Source organism: Balaenoptera borealis (assembly GCF_965194805.1).
Source record: "Balaenoptera borealis genome assembly, chromosome: 10".
NCBI classification, from domain to species: Eukaryota; Metazoa; Chordata; class Mammalia; order Artiodactyla; family Balaenopteridae; genus Balaenoptera; species Balaenoptera borealis.
The window spans coordinates 1,267,813-1,288,985 of record NC_138874.1 but is presented as its reverse complement, the minus strand read 5'-3'; the positions used below and the strand labels follow the sequence as shown (position 1 = coordinate 1,288,985).

General features: G+C 43.5%; 1 protein-coding gene across 5 annotated transcripts in view; it reads right to left on the bottom strand.

Annotated features, from left to right (window-relative positions):
* Window positions 1-21,173, bottom strand: part of LOC309635807 (uncharacterized protein) — a 447,043-nt gene that overhangs the window by 259,974 nt on the left and 165,896 nt on the right. Inside the window, exon 7 of one of the 5 annotated variants that reach the window (XR_014249022.1) lies at window positions 197-11,826. The exons of 2 other annotated variants lie outside the window; for them this stretch is intronic. The gene's annotated coding sequence lies outside the window, so the exon portion shown is untranslated. 2 more of the 5 variants (XR_014249023.1, XR_014249024.1) reach the window with 2 other exon arrangements.

Genomic DNA, 21,173 nt, shown 5'->3' with positions numbered 1-21,173 from the left:
ATAAGGCTCAATCTCTACCCTCAGAAATTTAGTCTACCTGAGGAAGATGAAAAAACAAATGAAACAATAGTCACAATATAGAGAGATATGTTATGGGTGCTGTGAGGATGCACAGGAGAAGCCCCTAGCCTGGGCTTTAGAGAGGGGGTGTCCCAAGCCTTGCTAGAAGAAATGATGAGCTTTTTTTTTTTTTGAATTTAATTTAATTTTTTTATACAGCAGGCTCTTATTAGTTGCCTATTTTATACACACCAGTGTATACACGTCAATCCCAATCTCCCAATTCATCCCACCACCACCCCCTCCCCCGCTTTCCCCTCTTGGTGTCCATACGTTTGTTCTCTACAGATGATGAGCTGACTTTTAACAGGGAATGTAAATTTGCTATTTGAAGTGGGAAGGGAAGGTGTTTAAGGCGTGAGTTCTCCAATTTCCTCATCTATAAAATGGAGGAGTCCAGCTAGGTGGTTTCTAAGACGGTTCTCTGGAGAAAGGGGAGTGGGAAATAGTGAACAAGGAGCCTCCTTGCAATAAATCCTGCTTATGGAATCCTCATCGTGCGTGAGGACATGAGGCAACACAGCACTTTAGGGAGCTGCTGGCTTAGAAGAACAGGTTTAAAAACAAGGATGAAGCTGGACTGTGGTGTGGCACAGGTATTTAGAAAAATCAATCTGAGGCTGCGTGGAGAATGGGTTGAGGGGTAGAAGCAAAGAAATGGGTGGCAAAACGGTCAACTGAGGGAAATGATGAGGACATGACTAAGACAGGGTCAGAGGCAGATGAAAAGGTGATTTAGAAGAGGCGGCTGAATGCAAAGGTGTTTAGAAGGTCAAACTGACAGGACACGGTAACCTGATGGAGAACAGGAGAGAGATGTCAAGAAAAATCCCCAGGATCCTAGCTAGGACCACAGAACCATCTCAGAGCTCCCCCATCAAGCATTTAATGAATGCTTCCTTTATGCACACAGAATCTATGTTTCTTGTTCTTTCCAGAGTGACACTTATAATCAAGTAGGGGAACTGAGACACATTAACATCAGGTGGCCTCCATCTTTGTTTCCAGTTGGGAGTTGTTCTGCTGTTGTTCTGGATGGGAGGACAGAACAGACCCTTGGAATGACCGCCTCACAACTGAAACCTTCAGAAGGAGAGAGCAACCACCACTGGAAAGATGGAAGGCTTTTCCATTTGTGACTGATGGAAGCATAGAGCAACAAGCCTTTCTGGCATTTAGACAACACTCATTGGAAACCTTAAGAATGAGCATAGCCTTTCACCCAGCATTTCTACTTTTTGGAATTTAGACTAAGGAAATAATAATTAAGATGCACAAGGATGAACCCAAAGATTTATTTCAAGGATGTTCATTGCAGAGTTGTTCATAATTGTGAAAAGCATGACAGCACGAGCATGACATACAGAAATAGTGCCTGGCCTTAGAGGAAGCAAGACTGAGTCTAGCTCTGTAGCTGAGGACTTCTCAACTGCAAAAACTGGAAAATGGGATGAAGATGTCCCATGAACCTGGTGACGCTTTTGAAGTCGTGTAGTGACTAACATGTTTTTTTGAATTGGGAACGGGGGTCCCATGGACAACAAGGCAGCCACACACCCCAAGAAGGACCTTCCTTTCCCTTTCTCCTAGCTCCCAGGCGTTCCTAAGCTGAGTGTTCCCAGCTGAGCACTAAGCATCTGTCTGAGACTCCCGCCAGTCATCTCTCCCTTCATGGTCTCCCCACGCCCAGAAAGCTTTGCTTCATGTCTGAAAGCTCAAAGGTGTGCTAAGTCACACTGGGAAAATAGCATTGGTCTAGGGGTCAGAGAACTTCCTTTCTTTCTTGGACTTTTATTTATTGAGTACCTACTATGTGCCATACCCTACGCTAAGCCCCAGAGAGAATAAGTGAAACATAATCCCTGCGTATGGTAGACACTAATACTTGCCTACCCAATCTTAATTCTTCCCCTTCTGCCTTACTAACCAAACCCCGATTGTATTATGCATTTCAATATGTCCAATTAAACAAATATATCTCCCATTCTTTTTGCCATTATGGGGTGTCTATAAAATACCATTCTGACCAACGAGATACAAGAAAGAGTCACTAAGTGGGGCTTCTAGAAATGCTCTGTAAAAGGAGCAGACTTGATTAGTGAATACGTCATTATCCACTACCCCTACTTTTTTTTCCAGTCTGGAATGTAAATATAGTAAAGTAGCAGCCATTTTGTGACCACTGGGTGACAAGCATGAGGAAAAAAGCCACAATAAAGGGCTTCCCTGGTGGCGCAGTGAATCTGCCTGCCAATATAGGGGACGTGGGTTTGAGCCCTAGTCCGGGAAGATCCCACATGCCGTGGAGCAACTAAGCCCACGCGCCACAACTACTGAGCCTGCGCTCTAGAGCCCGCGAGCCACAACTACTGAGTCTGCGTGCCTAGAGTCCGTGCTCTACAACAAGAGAAGCCACCACAATGAGAAGCCTGCACATCGCAACAAAGAGTAGCCCCCACTTGCCACAACTAGAGAAAGCCTGCGCACAGCAACGAAGACCCAACGCAGCCAAAAATAAATAAATAAAATAAATAATTTTATTTAAAAAAAGCCACAATAAAGATAGGAAACTGGGTCCCTAATGGTATCATGGAGTCATCACGGCAACTTTGGCTACCTAAAAAAAAATTAACTCCCTAATTTGTCTAAACTATGAGTTAACTGGGCTTTTTGTAACTTGCAACTGAACACAATCCTTACTGACACTTGACTCCATGGCCTAGGAAAGCAAGTAGATTTCTAATAAATGATGTAATCCAGGGCACTGGCAGTGATGTGAACATAGCACAGGTAGCACAGAAAACAAAGCAAAGAGCTCTGCTTTGATGAATGAGGGGGAGTGCTGAGGAGTGGTCAGGAAGGCTTTCTGAAAGGACAGAATGCTTGAGTTGGGCCTTGGAGAATGAGTTGTTCACTACCCTGGAGGAGCAGAAATAGCATTCCGTGGCAAGGGGACACACATGCAAAGACAAGAGAAACGAAATAATGCGGCACACTCAAGGAGCTAACATGACTTTATTTGACTGGGGAACAGGATACATGTGGGACGAGGTGGGGATAACGTAGGAGACGGTAGGAGCCAGGTCATGAAAAGACTTGTGAGACCTTGGGCAAGTCACTGAACCAGTTCACCCTCGATTTCCTCGTCTGTGAAGAGAGAAGTTTACCTAGAAGAGGGGGTAGCTGTGACTAGGAGGCTGCCTGTTAGCCATCCTTTGCAGAACCCCGGCTGGAGGCTCTGGCTACCTTGCAGGACATGGAAGTTTCCACGGTAAGTGCCATCCCACCCAGCCCCACCTCCTTTGGTTTCACACTGCATGGTGTATTCCAAGGACTGCGCTGGCATTTCAGTTTGAACACTAAGTGGTGACTCAGAATGAACAGAAGTGTGGACAACAGTTTACTAAGAAGGCAGCCTTCGGTGTGACAAATCAGAGTGGGCTGCTGGATTGTGCAGTACTTGTGAGCTAGGCGGCTTAGAAATAGCACATACCATTGCACTGGGCAATTGATTCATTTCTTGTCCTGTCTTGCTAGGCAGGGTGTCACATGCCAAGCCAGTCAGACCCACAGTCCATCCAGGCCAGGGAAAGTGTTTGTCCTTCTGGACAGTGCCCCAAATACCCTGGGATGTACCCCCAGCATCCCTTGAATCTTATTACTGTCATGCAGGAATACAACACTTCCTTGAGATTATTCATACTTTTACTTTACTTAACCTCTCACAGCCAAGAGACTGCAGTCTGTAGAGAGTTTAGAGTCAGCAAATGAGCTTCCAGATCATCAATCCTGTTGATCATCAATCATCAATACTGTTTTTTAATAGAATGTTAAAAACCAACAAATATATTGATATCTGTTGGGTACGAAGAAGCAAGGGGCTAGATACTGTTGGAGACGTAATTAAGACATCATTCCTATCTAAGATATTCGAATTCATGTAAACAGAGAGTAGAATGGTGGTTGCCGGGGCTGGGGGGAGGGGGAAATGGGGAAATGTTAGTCAAGGGTACAAAGTTTCAGTTATGCAAGATGAATAAGTTCTGGAGATCTAATGGCATGGTGACTACAGATAACAATACTGTATTGTATACTTGAAATTTGCTTAGAGGGTAGATCTTAAGTGTTCTTACCACAAAAAAAAAAGAAAGACAAAAGGAAATGGTAACTATGTGAAGTGATGGATATATTAACTAGCTTGATTGTGGTGATCATTTCCCCATGTACACATATACCAAACCATCAAGTTGCCTACCTTAAATATATACAATTTCTATTTGTCAATACACCCCCAATAAAGGTGAAAATAAAACAAATAAAACATAGCAAAACCGTCAAAAAAAAAAAAAGGTTTCTTTCCTGGCCTTAGGTTGAGCATAACCTTAAGTAAAAGTACAGCCTAAGCTTATGCCGGAGGCTAGGAGGCCAGCAAAGCTGCTTGGCAGACAAATTAGGATTCAGTTTGTCTTTGACAAAAGAGGTGTCAAATGGCAGGGCGAGATAATTGCTGTATTCATGATTTAAAGTGTCAGGGACTTCCATGCCTACCTGCTGTTCCTGTGGTCCTCAGTACAAATAGGACCACAGGATCAGCATGTAGGCATGTGAGAAATATCCCCATCTGCAGATGAGAAAACTGAGAGTGGAAAGAATTTGAGTGGCTTGGAAACACTTGATAAAAGGCAGAGCCAGGATTTCATTTTGTGTGCTTTCCACACTGCAAAAGCTTCCTGCCAGGTGACTGAGGGCTTCAGTTCAGAGGAGGGAGAAATCGTGAAGCTGAGCTGGGCTGGAAGGCTCAAAGGGGCAAGCCCATCATTTGGTCCACCAATAATTATTAAGCACCTACTCTGCGAAGCATTATTCTGAGCAAGACAGAGAAGATCCCTGTCTAGGTGGGGCCTGTGGAGGAGGACTTAAAGAGATAGGGGGGAGAGAGGAACAGGGGAAAGGACACTGCAGGTGTATGACTCATTCTCTTAAGTGATCCTGGCTCACCCTCACATACCTGCTTAAAATGCCACCACCTCTCTGTCTCCAGTATGGTCTGGGACCACTTCCCATTTGCTGTTCCACCACTCCTTGCTTTGCTGTCCTGATTTCTGGACTCCCACTTTGCACCTTGCCCCCATGGCACTCTCTTCCCCTCAACCCCTCAGACGGTCAACTCATCTGGGTCTGCTGTGCGCCTCCAGACCATATTCTACGTACCGCATCTGCAAGTAAGAGGCCCTGGGACAGCACACTCCCTAAAACCCCTGTGGGAATCACCCCAGCTGAGCTGGCCCCACTCACTCACCATCTCACAGGGGAAGAGCAGGTAGACAAAGAAAATGCTGCAAGAATTTTTTGAGAATGACTGAACCCACATGCTGGAGTGAGAATGACAGATTTGCCCATTAACTTACACACACACGCAAATCAATCGCCAAATATGTGTCTGCATGTGTGTGTATCAGGTAAAACTTTATTTCCCCTTATTAGAATGGAAGTTCTAGGAGCAGAGATTTTTATCTGTTCTTTCTCCAGAAGAGGGTCCTAGCCCCAGTGAGCCCATTCTGAACGAAGGAATCTGTGCAGCGTGAGGAAGCCTTTCACAGGGAGAGCTGTCTGCGCTGAGATGTGCTTGGATGAACCTGCTCTGGGGCAGAAGTGAGCCTCCTGGCCTGGCTGCCAGGCTGATGCCCCAGCTCCATGAAGCAGTGGGAAACCACTCTTCAAAATAAGGGGACGGGAGGATTTGGATGTCACAGGAGAAAAAAAACATCCAGGAGAGAAGGGAGAAGGTGGGAGCTGGGCTCAGAACTGCTCTGGGGAAGAATCATGGGGAAAGAAGGCCCCGTTGAGGGCCCTGCAGGAAAGGGGTTAGGAGGAGGAGAAATTTGTCTAACATATTTTATGAACCATATTTTGAGTATTATGTGGTGTAAACCTCCTCATGTGACTCCCCTGGACCACGAGGCATGCCCCACACTGCTTCCTTCTCTTGTGGAGTTGTAATCAGTGGAGAACGTAGACGAGCTCAGAGCAGGCTTCCATCTATAGCTTGTGGGCTCTGATATAAACTCATAGGTGCTCCCCCCAGGGCCTGGCAGGGACCACGAGTCAGCGTTTACAGAGCAGACTCTGCCGTGGCCCAGCGTGACCCTCTTCTTCCACACTCTTCTCTGTGTTCCACACTATTCTTGTCCAGTGCTGTTGGGCTGGGATGGGCATTGTTCTTGTTTTAGGACCCTTATTAATATTTAAATCCATTAATTCGCTCTCTGCTAATGTGGTTACTCTCAGGTACCAAGTGTTCATCAACTGGGTTTGAAGTTTAGATGGTTCTCCAAATATATTCTGAAAGACACTGGCTGCTGGTCTATGACATAAGCTAGAAATGGTTTCTCTCTCTAAGATGACTACCCTGTGTCTTTCTGCTATCTGTATTACCTGCTACCTTGCAATGGTTAGAGACTTCTACCTTCTTTTTTGACAGAAAGAGACCCTTCCTGATCGGAGTCCAATGGGAACCTGGATCTCCATAATATAGCACCATAACTCTTCCCGCTTAAGCTTAGAAATGTATGTTCCCACAGCAGAAGCCTTGGGGAGTTATCATAACCATTCCAGGCCCAATAAGGAGTACAGCCTTCAGAACTCGCTTCAAAGAATACTTGAAGATTCACCACTTTACTCTGGTGCATTTCTGGGACTGAACACCAAATGATTACTGGATAGATCAGCTCAAGTTATAAACTTAAGTTTGATTAAAAGAGGAGTAAATGTTGAATTAATAGATAACTTGGACTAGAAGTTCTGCTGTTCTTTCAAGGGCTTTCATTTTTCCTGTGAGCGTGGGGTGTCATGGTCTGAGATGCTATTGAATAGGTGTCCCAGACCACGAGTCTCTGGATCTAGACCCAAGCCAGTATGCCTAACTGCCATGCAGAACCTTCTCAGAACCCATGTTCCAGACTTCAACATAATAAAACCCTGTAGTAAGAAGAATGAAACCCCAGGGGAAGCCACTCAGCTATCCAAGTGTGGCTAAGCAAGTTCCGTGCTGGAAAAAATGGAGTGTCTTCCACAGAAGGACAACAGATGAGATATCTGCATTTATCCTTCCTGTGTTCAGACTTGTAGAAATTCTTTTTTTTCTTCTTTCTGGGAGTTACTTAAATGGACTTCATTTTCCAAGTAGGTAGAGTCTGCCACCTCTTTTATTGGGCCAGATTATTGCATTGCCAGGACTCAATAGCCAGGGCAAAAGGTTAGCTTTCGCCGTCAAAGTCTGAGTAACGTGCTGGCAGCTGGTAGAGACGCCTCCCAGGCGTGGGGAGCTCAGAGCGTCATCTTGCTATGAATTCAGGCAGTGGGTTAGTCTTCATGCCTGAGCTGCTGGAGCCTCCTTGCCTTGCAGCCAACACAAAGCTTGAGGTGCATTGTCCGTTACAGCTAGTGGCCATCAGCTGAAGTTCATCTAATCCCCAGGGAGTCTGTGTGTGTGAGGAGCATCTACAAAACCCCCTCTAAGCTCCCTTAACTGCTATGGAAACCTGGACACTCATTAAACTGGCTTCTGACAATTCTGCATGAAGAAATCAATCAGACCAACTCTTCTCTGCTGTTGGGAAACAGCTCTTGGTTTTGGGTTCCCTAGGTCCATCCTTTTCCTCCCTCCCCTTAAGTTAGGCAACATTTTCCATTTCTGAGGACTTGAGAACCACAGTTTACTATGACAATACCGAATCATTACAAGACAACCACTATCTTGGGTAGACAGCCCTTACAAAGAACGCTGGGAACTCTTTCACAATAACAATAAGTAACATGCATTGAGCACTTACTATATGTCAGGTATAAATGCTCTATTTGAGTTATCTCACTTAATTCTCACAATTTAAGTCTCACAAGCCATATAAGTTGAGTTGTTGCCTGAGACTAAGAAAGGTTGAGTAGCTTTCCCACAGTCTCGTGGCTAGTAACTGGGACTCCAACACCTGATTTCTCTTATTCTAGCTTCTGCACTCTTGCTCTCGTTTCTGGGAGGTGGGCTGCTGCCACTATGAAATGCCTTTTACTGGTAGGGCAACTCAAGGTAAATGACCTGCCCAATAGATAAGGTCAACCAGGCGGTAGTTCCCAACCCTGGTTGCTCGTTAGGATCAACTGGAGAGTTAAAAACGCAACAACAACAAAATGCCCAGGCTGCATCCTTAACAAATCTGATCTAATTGATCTGGGAAGGGGCCCCAACATTAGTATTTTTAGAAAGCTTCCCAGGGGATTCTAAAAAATGCAGTCAGGTTTGAGAATCTCTGACAAATCTACCAACTCCCAGTGCAGAGTTTAACCAACCAAAAAGCTTCACTGATCTCACATCCCCACCAGTCCAGCTGGAGAGTGCCTAGGGGGTGCAGTTAGGTCACCCCGACATACCTGAGAGAGCTGAGAACGTTTGCTTGGTTTGCTCATCTGTAAAATAAGGAGAATGAGAGCTTGCAGAACTACTGATTACATCTGAGCTTGTAAAATGCTCATCCTAACACAGGGTAAGTGCTCAGTGAATGGCAGTGGGGTGGAGACAGTTGTCACCATCTTAGGGGCAGTAGTTTCTGAACCTAGTCCAGATCTCACAGCCCAAGGGCAGAACCTCATCAGCCATAGGCACTTGGAACAAGTGCCATCACTTTTGTCAAACTCTAGCTCCTTCAAGTCAGTCCTGGGGACACACACACACACACACACACACACACACACACACTCTCACATCCCAGCATCTTCACACCTACGTATGTGTCCAGGAAGTGGCCCCTTCAGCAACGTTCTGTGTGGATAAGCCATGATGACAGATAAGTGAGGCATCCTGGGGTTATCAGTGGAATCATTGCAGTTTGCACTGTAGGTCTGAGTATGCAGAGGTCCACGGCAGGACCTCCCAACATGGAAGAAACACAGAGAGGAATCTCTTATTACTCACTTGCCTAATCATTTCCACTTAACACACAGTGAAAGCAGAACTTTGTGACACACTAGCTCTGTCTGGGCAAAAAAGTTCTGCTTTTTCTGGGAGATCTTGGAAAAAGAAAAAGTCCCAAACACTTGGCCATGAGGGAGGGAGAGCTTCTCAACATTTCATCCACTCAACTGGTGTCCGTGGTCAGTTTACTCACCTGAGAGCCATTCGTCTGTGTGCCTGGCACTGTCCTCGGGACCAAGATCTGAGCACAAGTTAGAGATGTCACTGCCCTGGAGCTGGCAATGGTCCCGGGGAGAAAACAGGTAAAGAGGCAACGCCAGGGCTACCAATTAGGGCCCCTTTTCTGGGATACCTAAAAACCTTTCTATTCTGTCGGTGAGCACCCTGTTTCAGGAAGCTCGTGGCAATGCTGATATTCAGCCGGTATGCACCAGTATAGCCAGAATGGATACTGAACTATATTTGAAACACTTCTGAGTCAGTTGGCAAACTGCTGTTGCCCTGACCACCCCCGCTGCCTGCCCCCCACTACCACCTCAAAAATGCAGCACTGAAAGGGTTAACGCCTGACACACAAGAGGTCCCCAGGACAATGCTCTAGCACCACCCCAGCCTTCTGATTGGTTAGTGCCTGTGGTGAACATGTTGTCCAGTACTCAGAACTTGACCCCTGCCTCTTGGTAAGGGGCAGCTCTAGAGTTCTTATAGAGAGAGGTCTTAGGGTAATCTACTTGCAAGTTAGAGATTAGGGACCTATCTTGAAGCTGCACATGTACCGCAAGTTCAAGGATGTTACTTAGATTGTATGTCTATTCGGGATAGCTTAGGGTTGCTAATGGCTATTTTAAGGGACTAAAGTCCTTACCTATACAAACCACTTCTGAGGAATGCTCCTACTCTAAATTTAAAATTAGGATGCCGACATTTCCAGGAAGACACCCCCACACAAAGAAAAAGAAAACTAACTCAATATATGGAATTCCAAATGAATACATTAAGGAAATATTTGCCATTTAGAAAGATTAATAATAGGTTTCTATTATATGTGAGCCTTCCCCTGACCGGGAAACGTATCAGGAATTAGCAAAATATGACACAGCCCCCATAGTTTGCACATGAGAGGCAGCTCTGATGGCTGCCTCCAAAAGTTACTATGTCCTACCAGGACAGTAGCATTGCCCAGGGAGTGCCCAAGAAATGATGATTCAATGATGGACAGTGTGGTCCTCATGCCTGAACCCTCAGACCCACTCCTTGCTCTTCCCCTGCTCTGCTCTGTGTCACGTCCCCTAACCCCACATTGTCTCTTGGCTTCCTAATGGGCCTAACCAATGGAAGCCAATTGAAAGGTAACTGGAGAGCAGAGTAAGGGGGAAGCCAGAGTATTTCTCCTCCTTCCTCTCTGCCTCAGGCAATACCCAGGGCTACAATCTATAACTGCGAAGGTACCAGCTCCCATAGGACAAAGCTGCCAGCTTCTACCAGGAAAATGGTCCCAAGGCTCTTGCAATTCTATGTCTTCTGCCTTTTCCTCTCTGGCTTTCAGCTGTTGGTGGTAATCTTGGGTTGCCTCACTGGCTGGCTCCTGTTGGCTTGTCTGCATACCCATCATTTGTCTGGCCAATTCCCTGAATAAAATTCCCCCTGTTCCATTCTGCATGGTTTCTCTTTTCCCAGTTGGACTCTGACTGATACACTGACTAACAGGGCTCTTCAGAGCATTCCTTCCCCTCTCCAGTCCTCAGTTTCCTTGTTTGTAACTGAGACTGGAGGAGGCACTTAGCAAGCTTTATTTCAGCTCCCTGGTATCTAGCAATTGGGGCCCTGAACACTGGGGGACCTCCAAGGATTGAAATGCCTTTTGCACTTCAGGATGGTCTAGAAACAAGTATCTCATTTTGTTTTTCCTGAAGTCGTTTTCATTTTGAACTGCAGCTTCAAATTCTTTCTTTGGAAACAGGCAGGGTAAAAATATTAAAGAATGTATTTTGAACTATGCCATTTTAAAAGCAATAGGTTCATTGTCTCTTTCTTATGCATTTCACAGTTTGGCATTTCCTTATGTTTTCTTGAACTAAGTGCCGGAGGTTTAAATGGTTTTTCTCTCATCTTAATACTCCGTCATTTGCTGATGTGACGTGTTGTGGTTGTATTCCTAATTTTTCTTTTTGCTTTAAAAAATATTTTTTTTAATTTTAGATTTTGGCCATATAAATCATCATCTTTATGGATTGAGAGATTCTCATCGTTTATTTTTTCCTTAAGCCCCCATCTGTGCCCTGGATCATTTTAACTGCCTTTCTCTACATCCCTGGAAATACTTAGATGTCTTCTATGGCTGCTATAGGTGAACACTCAGAAGATATTCATGGCCTTGTGATTTAGGTGGAAAATGCTTCTGTTGGTTTCCCATTTTCCTTCTCTAAACATTATGTTGTATGCAGCCCCTCACCTCTACATTGACCCCATTCCCCAGGTAAGGTCCCACTAAGCCTGGCATGGAACAGCCCCTGTGGTCCTTGCTGGGCCCTCTGGAGCAATCTTGGTGGCAAGGCCTGTGGACTTCCTCAGCTGCCTCCCAAGCTTCTGAAGAGGCAAGACTCAGGCAACCGGAGAGCTAGAAGCACGTGTTATTCATAGCCAGATCCTTGTCAGGAGTGATTCAGCAGGCAGTGACGCATCGGCTTCTTAGAACTGGATTCTGAGAGGAAGGAAGGATGGCTGCACATGTGGCCTCATAGAAGCCGCCCAAGGGTTTTGGAATCAGATATGGCTCCATTGAATACTCAATGTGAAAACTTCTGTAATAATAATGATCAACAATATTTGTTAAGCTCTAACTATGTGACATGCACTGTGCAGAGTTTTCCTGCATGCATTATCTTATTTAATTCAAATAGTCATATGGTATAGATTTTACAGATGAGGAAACAGGCTGAGAGCAATTAAGCAACTTGACCAATATCATATAACTAGAAAGTGATAGAGCCAGGAAATCCCCCAGGTCTATCTGCTTTTGCAGTCTCTCTGCCACACTGCAAGTGAATTAAATTTTCCAAGCATCAGTTACCTTGTCTTTCTCATTAAGATATTAATATGACTCTCTTACAGTATTATTTCACATTTTCTCCCTCTGTCTCTCTGTCTTTCTCATTTAACATTTGCTGAGTTTAACATTTGTTGAGTTTCTATTTTATCTATGCACCGAGTTACATCTGGGTAACAACAGGATTTGCTAGTCAAAAAACTAAGAAACAAACAAAAAATCAAGCAGTTTCAAATAATTCAGTAAGTGTGCAAAATTTACCAGCTGAGTGGAAAGTATTTTGGAAGTCTCTCTTAGGTGGTATGTGGGCCTGGACTCAAATGGGTCCTCAAAATGCACGTAAAGAATTCAAAACACTGTGAAACAATGGAGGCACGTTCTCCCCTGCCCCTCACACACCCTGTTCGCAAGTGTGTAGTACTGGAGTAGCAGAGCAGCTGCAGGAAGGGGCCCCAGTCTGAGCAGAGAGCAACTCAAAGGGCACAAGTGAAGGCATCAGATCTTGCCTGTGTCTTATTCGATCCAAGGCTCTGATGGAGAACTGCAGGTCCTGAGGCAGTGGGCTGGCACTGGAAAGTTATTTGGAGCTGGCTGGAACCAGACCAGCGGTAGCAAGACAGCAATCCCTTTCCATTTGAGAATTTAACACTCAAGATCTCAAGAGTTGAGGAGTATACTGAGGGGTCTTGAGGGAGAGAGGGATGGGAGGTTTGGCAGAGTACATGAGCAATATTTTGCAGGGCCACCATTTGACTCACTCTCTCTTGAAAATAAGTGCATCTCCTGGTTGCCTATACGGAGGAACACTTTAGATACATAAAACCAAACTTGTTTATTAGTGGGGGGAAAAGCCATCAAGGAAAGAGATAACCTGAATGAGGGAACTTGAAGCAGAAGTTGATAAGGGGTGTTAATGGAGAGATGAGGCTGACAATGACTGGGGCTAGAGCAGGAGCCGATAAAACATTTCTGTACTCAACTCTCTAGGCTTTGCTGCCTTATCTGATTATCTGGGTGATATTCCCACTGTTCTGCAGGAGAGTGAGGGGACACCTAGTTGCTTTCACGATAGATGTGTCTCAGCAGGAGGTCACAGATCTGGACCATAGATTGTACATTCCTCTAGAGTCCAAATGAGAGAAAAGCATGTTAAAAGTTTGTCTTCTCTGATCTCTGGAGGTGGAAGCCTTCAAAGGGAAAGAGCAATCAATTCACAGCTTTGGAAGCACAATCAATTATATACTAATCTGTGATAAATTTATATTCCTCTTACAGTAGACAGTATCACCACTTGGCTTTCTTTTTTTTTTTTAGAAATTCACGTTCTTTTATTTATTTATTTATTTATTTATGACTGTGATGAGTCTTCGTTTCTGTGCGAGGGCTTTCTCTAGTTGCGGCAAGTGGGGACCACTCTTCATCGCGGTGCGCGGGCCTCTCAACATCGCGGCCTCTCTTGTTGCGGAGCACAGGCTCCAGACGCACAGGCTCAGTAGTTGTGGCTCACGGGCCCAGTTGCTCCGTGGCATGTGGGATCCTCCCAGACCAGGGCTCGAACCCGTGTCCCCTGCATTGGCAGGCAGATTCTCAACCACTGCGCCACCAGGGAGGCCCACCACTTGGCTTTCTTAAGCATTTTGTCAACATTATCCGTGTCTTTGCCTTACATACAGCTCACAGCAGACAGAAACTGGAAGGAGAAGGCTTTCAAAAACAACCGCCACCACCACCACAGCAAGAACTTAATGGGCCTCTAGAAAGAATAGAAGCCAGGGAAAGCAGCATTTTAGGCAGGCCTTAACAATGTTTAGACTATTTTCCACTAGTCTTCGAAGTAAAGCCATCTTTCCCCAACAGAGAATGGGGAGTCCTGGGGAGACGGGTGGGGAGGAGAGATAAATGGGGAATGATAGAAGAGAGAGAACAGGAAGAGAAGCATTATTTAGGGAAATATTCCTAGCATAGCAAACACGCCCATATTCAAACTAGCTCCCCTGAATGCCCCCTTCTCTGAGGAGACTTCCTGGAGTCTCTGGGGTCACTACTGCCTTCTTTAGAGGGCCGTAGCCCTCTCCTTGCCCTCTATTCTTTACTGAATTGAAACAATTAATTTCAACATCTGTCCTCACCTTTAGATTCTGAACTTCCCAAGAACAGGGAAACATGCCTTCCATGTGTTGATATTGCCTGTGCCCATCACTGTGCCTGCACAAAGAAGGGCTCCTGCCTTGACTGCTGACTGTGCTCTTGCCGCGTGTGGATGACCCCCTGGCGGGTCTGTAATCTGTCCGTGTGGAGCAGGTAGGCCACCGTCTAGGTAAGTGAACTCTCTCACCAAGTTAGATCTTTTATGTTCCCTGAAGTTCTTATCTTTGTGGCTTTAACTTCCGCATTAACACAAGCTACAAGTATCCCACATCATTGTTACATTTTAAGGATCAGTAAAAAGGTATTAGAAAGTGTGCTCAAAGCATGAGGGTTGTTTTCATCCTAATACTAAGTGAAACACAAAGGCAGACACCTACTTTGTATCTACAGAAGCATGGTGTGTACACACTCACACCTGCTGAAAACTCCCAAAATGAAACTGGTTGATGAGTTAAGATGGTAAGATTGCAGCTGTAGTTTTTCTCTTTAGGAAAAATTGCCTTTATGATGTTTATTTTGTTTGTACAAAGATAAATGAATAAATATACAAAGAAATATAAAATAGATCAGGAGGGAGGGGTAAACAAAAATCTCATTTAAATGTCCAAACTTCTGTTACTGAAAGAGCAAGCAATGTTTTCCTAGTTGCACAGAAAAGAACAGATTGTTTAGAATAGCACAGTGCTTGGGTGTGAGAGGTCTTAAGAGATAGTGTCTGAAATTCACTTTACCCCTCCCTTTGGGGTTGTGAACTAGGGTTTGTTCTTGCCCTTCTAGTGGTCTGACTACACTGGTCAACTCAGTATCAAGAAAAGGGCAAGAATTTTCTGTCCATTTCTGGTTGATGACGTGCCCATTAGTCATCTCCTCTCTCTATCTACTCAGAAACAGCAAATATGCTGGGTCGCACAGGGTCCCTGGGAACCTTGGCAGGGCAACAGTTTACTGTTAGCTGGCCTGGTTCAGGGTGTGAATCCTGAACAAATTCCGTGAAACTCCGTGGTTGCTAAGAGACATAGTATCTTTAAATGTCAATTACAATTTTCCTCAAAATAGCTCAAAAATCATCTATTGTTTGAGCTTTAAAAGTTGCATTATATGCTAGATTTAACATGATGTGGATGAAAATCTTGACTTCATCATTTACTAGCTGGGTAACAATGCTAAGTTACTTCTCTGAACTTCATTTTTCCTTCTCTGTTAACAAGGAGTGGTGATAGGGAACAATTTCATGAACTGCAAAACACTCTACCCATATTAGTTTGAACTACTTAATTCACACCAGATGTGAGAATGTATGTGAAAGAGACCGAAAACAAAAAAGACATCAGAATATAAATGATTATCACAGGAGTTCCTGTGCCTCTTTGCTTGTATATTATTTTTGCTATGTTTGAAGTAGATACTAAAATCTATGTGAAGTGAACATGAGGTGATCTGAAAATCAAAATTAATATTTAGCTCTTAAAAAGGAATTTGGGGATGATTTCTCAGTAATTATTTACTTTACAAAATAATTAACAATGGTTTATTATTATTATGTAATAGTATATATTATTATAAGTAATATTATTAAGGACCCAGATATCCTAGATTATTTTAAGTGTGATTTAATTCACAAAATGTTGTTTTGAGCCCAACTTGTAAAGGTATTGCAGCACACCAGGTGTATGCTAAACTTTCTGGTGGACACTGGAAATTGAGACTTTAAGTACGAGATAAGAAGAAATTGCAATTGACCCCTCCATGGTCTGTAAATGGATACCTCCAGTGTGCATATGCTGACATTAACAGCGGGGCCCAGCCATGGGTGTATGTGACTCTGTGCTCTGAACAAACAGAAAAACCCCTTCCTTTAGGATCCCTTCCTCACTGAGCCCTCTCTGGATTCATCCTCTGGGCTGTGCCACTTACACCTGTGTTGGGGATCCTCTGGTGGTCCCAGACTCTCGCCCTGGGTACCTTTCTCTTAGTTCCAGCTGGGCATGGTAATGACACACTCTTTGAATCCATGGTTTAATGAATCCTTGCAGTATTCCTGCTCTTCCTGTCTGTGCCATTCTGACTTTAAATAACCAAACAGCAGCTGCTTGGAATCCAGCTGCCTGGACTTTGGGATTAGACAATCATGGCTCAGATCCTGACACTGACAGTGGCCAATTACTCACCCTGGGACCCTGGGCAAGAATACTTCAACATTCGAAGACCTGACCTTCCTCCTCTGTAAATGGGAATAGTAACATCTAACATGTAATTTTTTTTGTATTAAAAAGGTAGGGTTTTTAGCACGGTGCCTATGAGGTAGCAAACTCTCAGAAAGTTATGTGTCATTGCTGCTGTTACTATTATTACTACTATTATCATCATCATATCTAGGATCATCTTAGAAGTATAAAGTGAATATCAATTTGGTCCTGGTGCAATGACTGTAGTATAGGACTTTGTGGCTATAGGTTTTATACATGTTCACATACAAATGTATATGATGCTCTCAAGAGCACGTGGATAATCATCTATATTCACTTAGAAAACCCTAAGCTGGATAATTAAAAGTTAATTTCTTTTTGACTTTGGAACACCCTACATGATTTTTTTTCCTGCAGATTTACCTCCAAACCACTTTTAGCTTGGATTAATATGAAAGCAAAATGAGATCTATATTCCCTAACATGCAAGAACAAACTTAGGGAAATGGAGTGGTTCAAAGTAGTTGAGGGACAGAGGGGAAAACGCAGTTGCATGTAGTTTATACAGTTGCATTCAGTCCACATATAGAGAATCAAAAGCAGCTTGAAAGAGAAGGAAAGGAGTGACTATAATGCTCAAAAAATAAAAAATAAATAAACCCACCAAAAAGGAATTTAACTGAGCAAGAGATCAGGACTTTTCCTGTGGCTATGTGAGAGAGCCAAGAATGTTTGCCCGGAGAGGAAAAGACTTGGAAAGCCCTGGTCTCATTCGTCTGAAGTTTGATGGGCCATCATGTAGAGGAAAGAGTTTGTTCTGTTTTGTTCCCAAGGGATAAACTGGACCAATAAATGAGAATAACAGAGAGATCTAGTTGGGTTCAACAGAAGGAAGAAATTCTTAACCATTTCAGTGGCCCCCGGAATGGAATGGATTGCCTCTGGATCCCTAATTCTTGAAGAGTTCAAGCAGGAGCTGAGTGCCCACATCTCAGGGATGTTGTAGATATTTTGGTGGTGGAGTGGTGGTGGGGGGAGATTGGTTGCAATGAGCTCTCTGATCCTCTGTAAGATTTAATAAAATTTTACCAAGATATAGAATTTCTATGTTTTGTTTTCCTGAATATTAAAAGACATAATGTCATTTACTAATATCATCAAATGGACTGCTCCTTATTAAAGTGTGCAAAGAGATGGAATTTGCAACTACACTATATAAATAAATATTATCTTTGAATGCTGAATATACATAAATATAGAGCAAACATTATTTTCAACTTTCTGAAATAGCTTTGTAGGAGTTATGTAGGAGAAGAACTTCTAAAAATATCCTTCAGTTCTTTAAAGTTTCTTTTTTTTTTTTAATAATATGGTCCATCTCAAAAACATGACAGAATTACCAACTGTGAGTTATATGGGACAAATCTTTAAGAAATCCTGATTTATAATAATGCATTATGAATAATTATGTTCATAAAAAACTCCAATTTTGAGGATCTATATGCCATATGTGATGCTAACAGCTCCCTATGAGGTAGATATTTTTAGTATTCCCATTTTATAGAGGAGAAAACTGAGGTTCAGAGAAACCTAGAAATTTGTTCAAGGCCACCCAGCTAAATGTGGAACTGACTCCCAGCCCCTGCTTTTTCCACTGTGTCACACTTCTTCTTGACCACTTCCTATCTTGCCTGAACAAACACAATTCAGGTCAAATGTCCAAACAACCATGACGTGCCCTGTCACGCCTTCCAATTAAACCCTGTAATTTCCAAGTCTGAGTTGGAAATCCTTTGGCTGTATGTTCTTGTCTGGCCTGCCCAGGAAAATGTTTATTTTGAGATATGCCTCTCTCAGAACTGTTGGATGTTTCTGACGGTCATTCATACATGGACCATGTTGAACTGGAGGTACAGAGTTACTACTTCATCTCACAACAGAGACCGCCCCTTTGCCCCATGCTCCCAATTTGGGTTCTGTTTCAAGGATGGTATTAAGGCTATTAGCAGGTCTGTAGAGACTATAAATAGAGTCCTGGGCTTTATCATGTTTATGTTTTGGGGTTGCATTGCAACCGTTGTTGGTAATTATAGACGCATGGGTGAGGATGGGTACTGATGAACAGTTCCTCCTCCCAGTTTCCTTTTTGCACAAGCCCAACACTGGGGGTGTCTGAACTCACGATCTCATCATAAGGTCCCTCATGTCTAGTCACTGCTGTATTTCCTGGCTTACTGATATAACCAGGGAGGATGAAATATCTGAAGGTATTCCACATCACCATCCAGGCTACAACCTGTGTAGTCAATGCCTTCTTTAAAAGAAATAATGTGACATCAAAGGAAAGTTGTTCCTCATCCTACCTGCAGATAGTAAACGCAAGAAAGATTTCCTCCTCTTTGTGATGACAAAGTATTTTCCACAGTCTTTGCAGATAAGTATGTAAAGAGGATTCATGGATCTAATTGAAATGATGATCCCCAAGGGAACTCAGTGAAATAAGAGGTGCACTGTTTTCAGTAAATTGTTGTAATCTGTAAAATAAGCTCTTTCGGTGCTCCAAAGGTAAAAGAAGGGAGGCGAAGGGAGGTGGGGAGGGGTCACCTTTTCCAGCTTTTCTCTTAATTCTCTGGTGTGCCAAGGGAAAGGGTTGGTCACAGACCAAGGATGCTCCCTGAGCTGCCCATGCAGCTACCAGAACAGTCAGGCACATCTGATTATAACCAGTCAACTGAACTTGGACTGTGAGAAAGAATGGAGTAGAAATAGCTGAGAGAAATAAAAGAAACAATGCTGTCACCTTCAAGGTACGCATTTTGGAGGACATTCTTCCCCACTCACCATTCTCACTGCATGCCTTCGGGCAACAGCAGCAGAAAGTCAACTAGAGGGAAAGAGAAATTGGGGCCAACTTCGGTGGGGGGAACTTGTCCAATTCCCTGTTACATGCCCCTGCCATGTCCTACCTTTGCCCCAACTTGTCTAGCTCATATACTCTGATGACAGGCTACGTAGGTAGCTGTTCAAGCTGCTTAGAGCATCTAGTCAGGGTTGGGATAATATGGTGCATGAAGCCAAGAGGAAAATACCCATTTAGTATCCAGGGACAAGATTCTGAGGTCAAATAAGTATGTGACAGTTAATTTAAGCAAAAGGTAAGCAATGAAAGAAGCCATTCACAGAGGACCACATACTGTGTAATTCCATTTATATGAAATTTCTAAAATAGGAAAAGCTATAGAGACAGAAAGTAGATTAGCAAGTGGTGCCTAGGGCTGAGGGGCATGGGAGGTTGGACAGTGATGGCTAAAGGGTATGGGATTTCTTTTTCAGGTGGTGAAAATGTTCAAAAATTGATTGTGGTGATAGATGTACAACTCTGTAAATACATCAGAGGGATGTTGGGTAAATTGTATGATATGAGAATTATATCTCAATGAACCTGTTAAAAAATACATTTGGGGAGCTGAGCTGTGGAATACCACAAATATTGAGTAAGGAACAGTGAGCTGGAGAATGCTATCAAGAGGTGGTCTGCTGGGCAGTCCTAGGAGGGAGGTCAGAGGTGTTATACAGTTCCAGCTACAGCTCAAGTATTTTGAAAAGGGCTGAGATAGATACTCCCCTCATGTAAAAGACCACTGGGGATCATGATTACTATAATCATGGATATGATTACCATAATCTACTTCTCCCATTGCAGTGGGATGAATCTGTCTAAAGTTGACCCCGGTGAATCTTGGTCTAGTGACAGGATTATAGCTATGGAAAAACTGACTTCTTTTCATTTCTTGAAGCCTCATTAGAAACTCAGTTTGTGTGTTATGATCCTTGGAGAATAACTGCTCTTCCAGGTGGCAGTATTTTTCTATGTTTGCATTTTTTTTCAGGGTTCACTCAAAGAGTTCCAAAGTTGGCTAATCATGGGAGTAGGAAGGTGGTTTTAGTTATATTTGAGGAAAAACCAAAAATTACTCCAGTATGTCTATAACAAATAATGAACGAAGAGCCATCTGCATTATACATGGTCCACTCCTCGATACAGTGACATGAGACATTTCATCTAGTATTTAGCATGACCTGGTCCTTCTACAATTCTCCAACCTCATCTCCCACTCTCTGTCTCATAGAGATTCAGAACTGTGACCCTAAATGCATGTCTGCATTTTTGTTCACGCTATTCCTTCTATCTAGGACATCCTTTCTCCTTCCCCACACTGGCTAATTCCTACCTGGTCTTCAGGACTCTTCCAGGAAGACTTCCTTAAATTCTCAGGATGATCTGGGAGTCCTTTCTATGGTTCCATAGCACCCTGTTATACTCGATCAACACATTTACTACATTGTAATGGGCTTATCTATTTATCTGTTTCCCTACTGGTCTGAAGGCTCCTTAGGGATCATCACCATATCTCTTTGTCCTCAGCTGGGCTAGTTCCCAGCACCTAGTACATTCTTAATAAATGTGTGTTGAACCCCTTTATTTCAAAGAGACTATGCAGCAGTCACCTAGAAAGTTTGGCCAAAGAAATTTGGCACCATTCCTCTTAACCCCAAATATCACCTTAATAATCAGGTCCATTCAAAAGGATCATGGAGTGGCAGGCCATGCTTAGTGTTCCCAAAGCCTTGCACATGGCCAAGCACACATACTAAGCCCTCCTTAAACCAATCTATTTACAGTCCTTTGACTGTCGTATGTTAACTATCTTACAGACAACACTTTTAATACCATAGACAGTCCTACCCCTAAATTATTTTTCACACA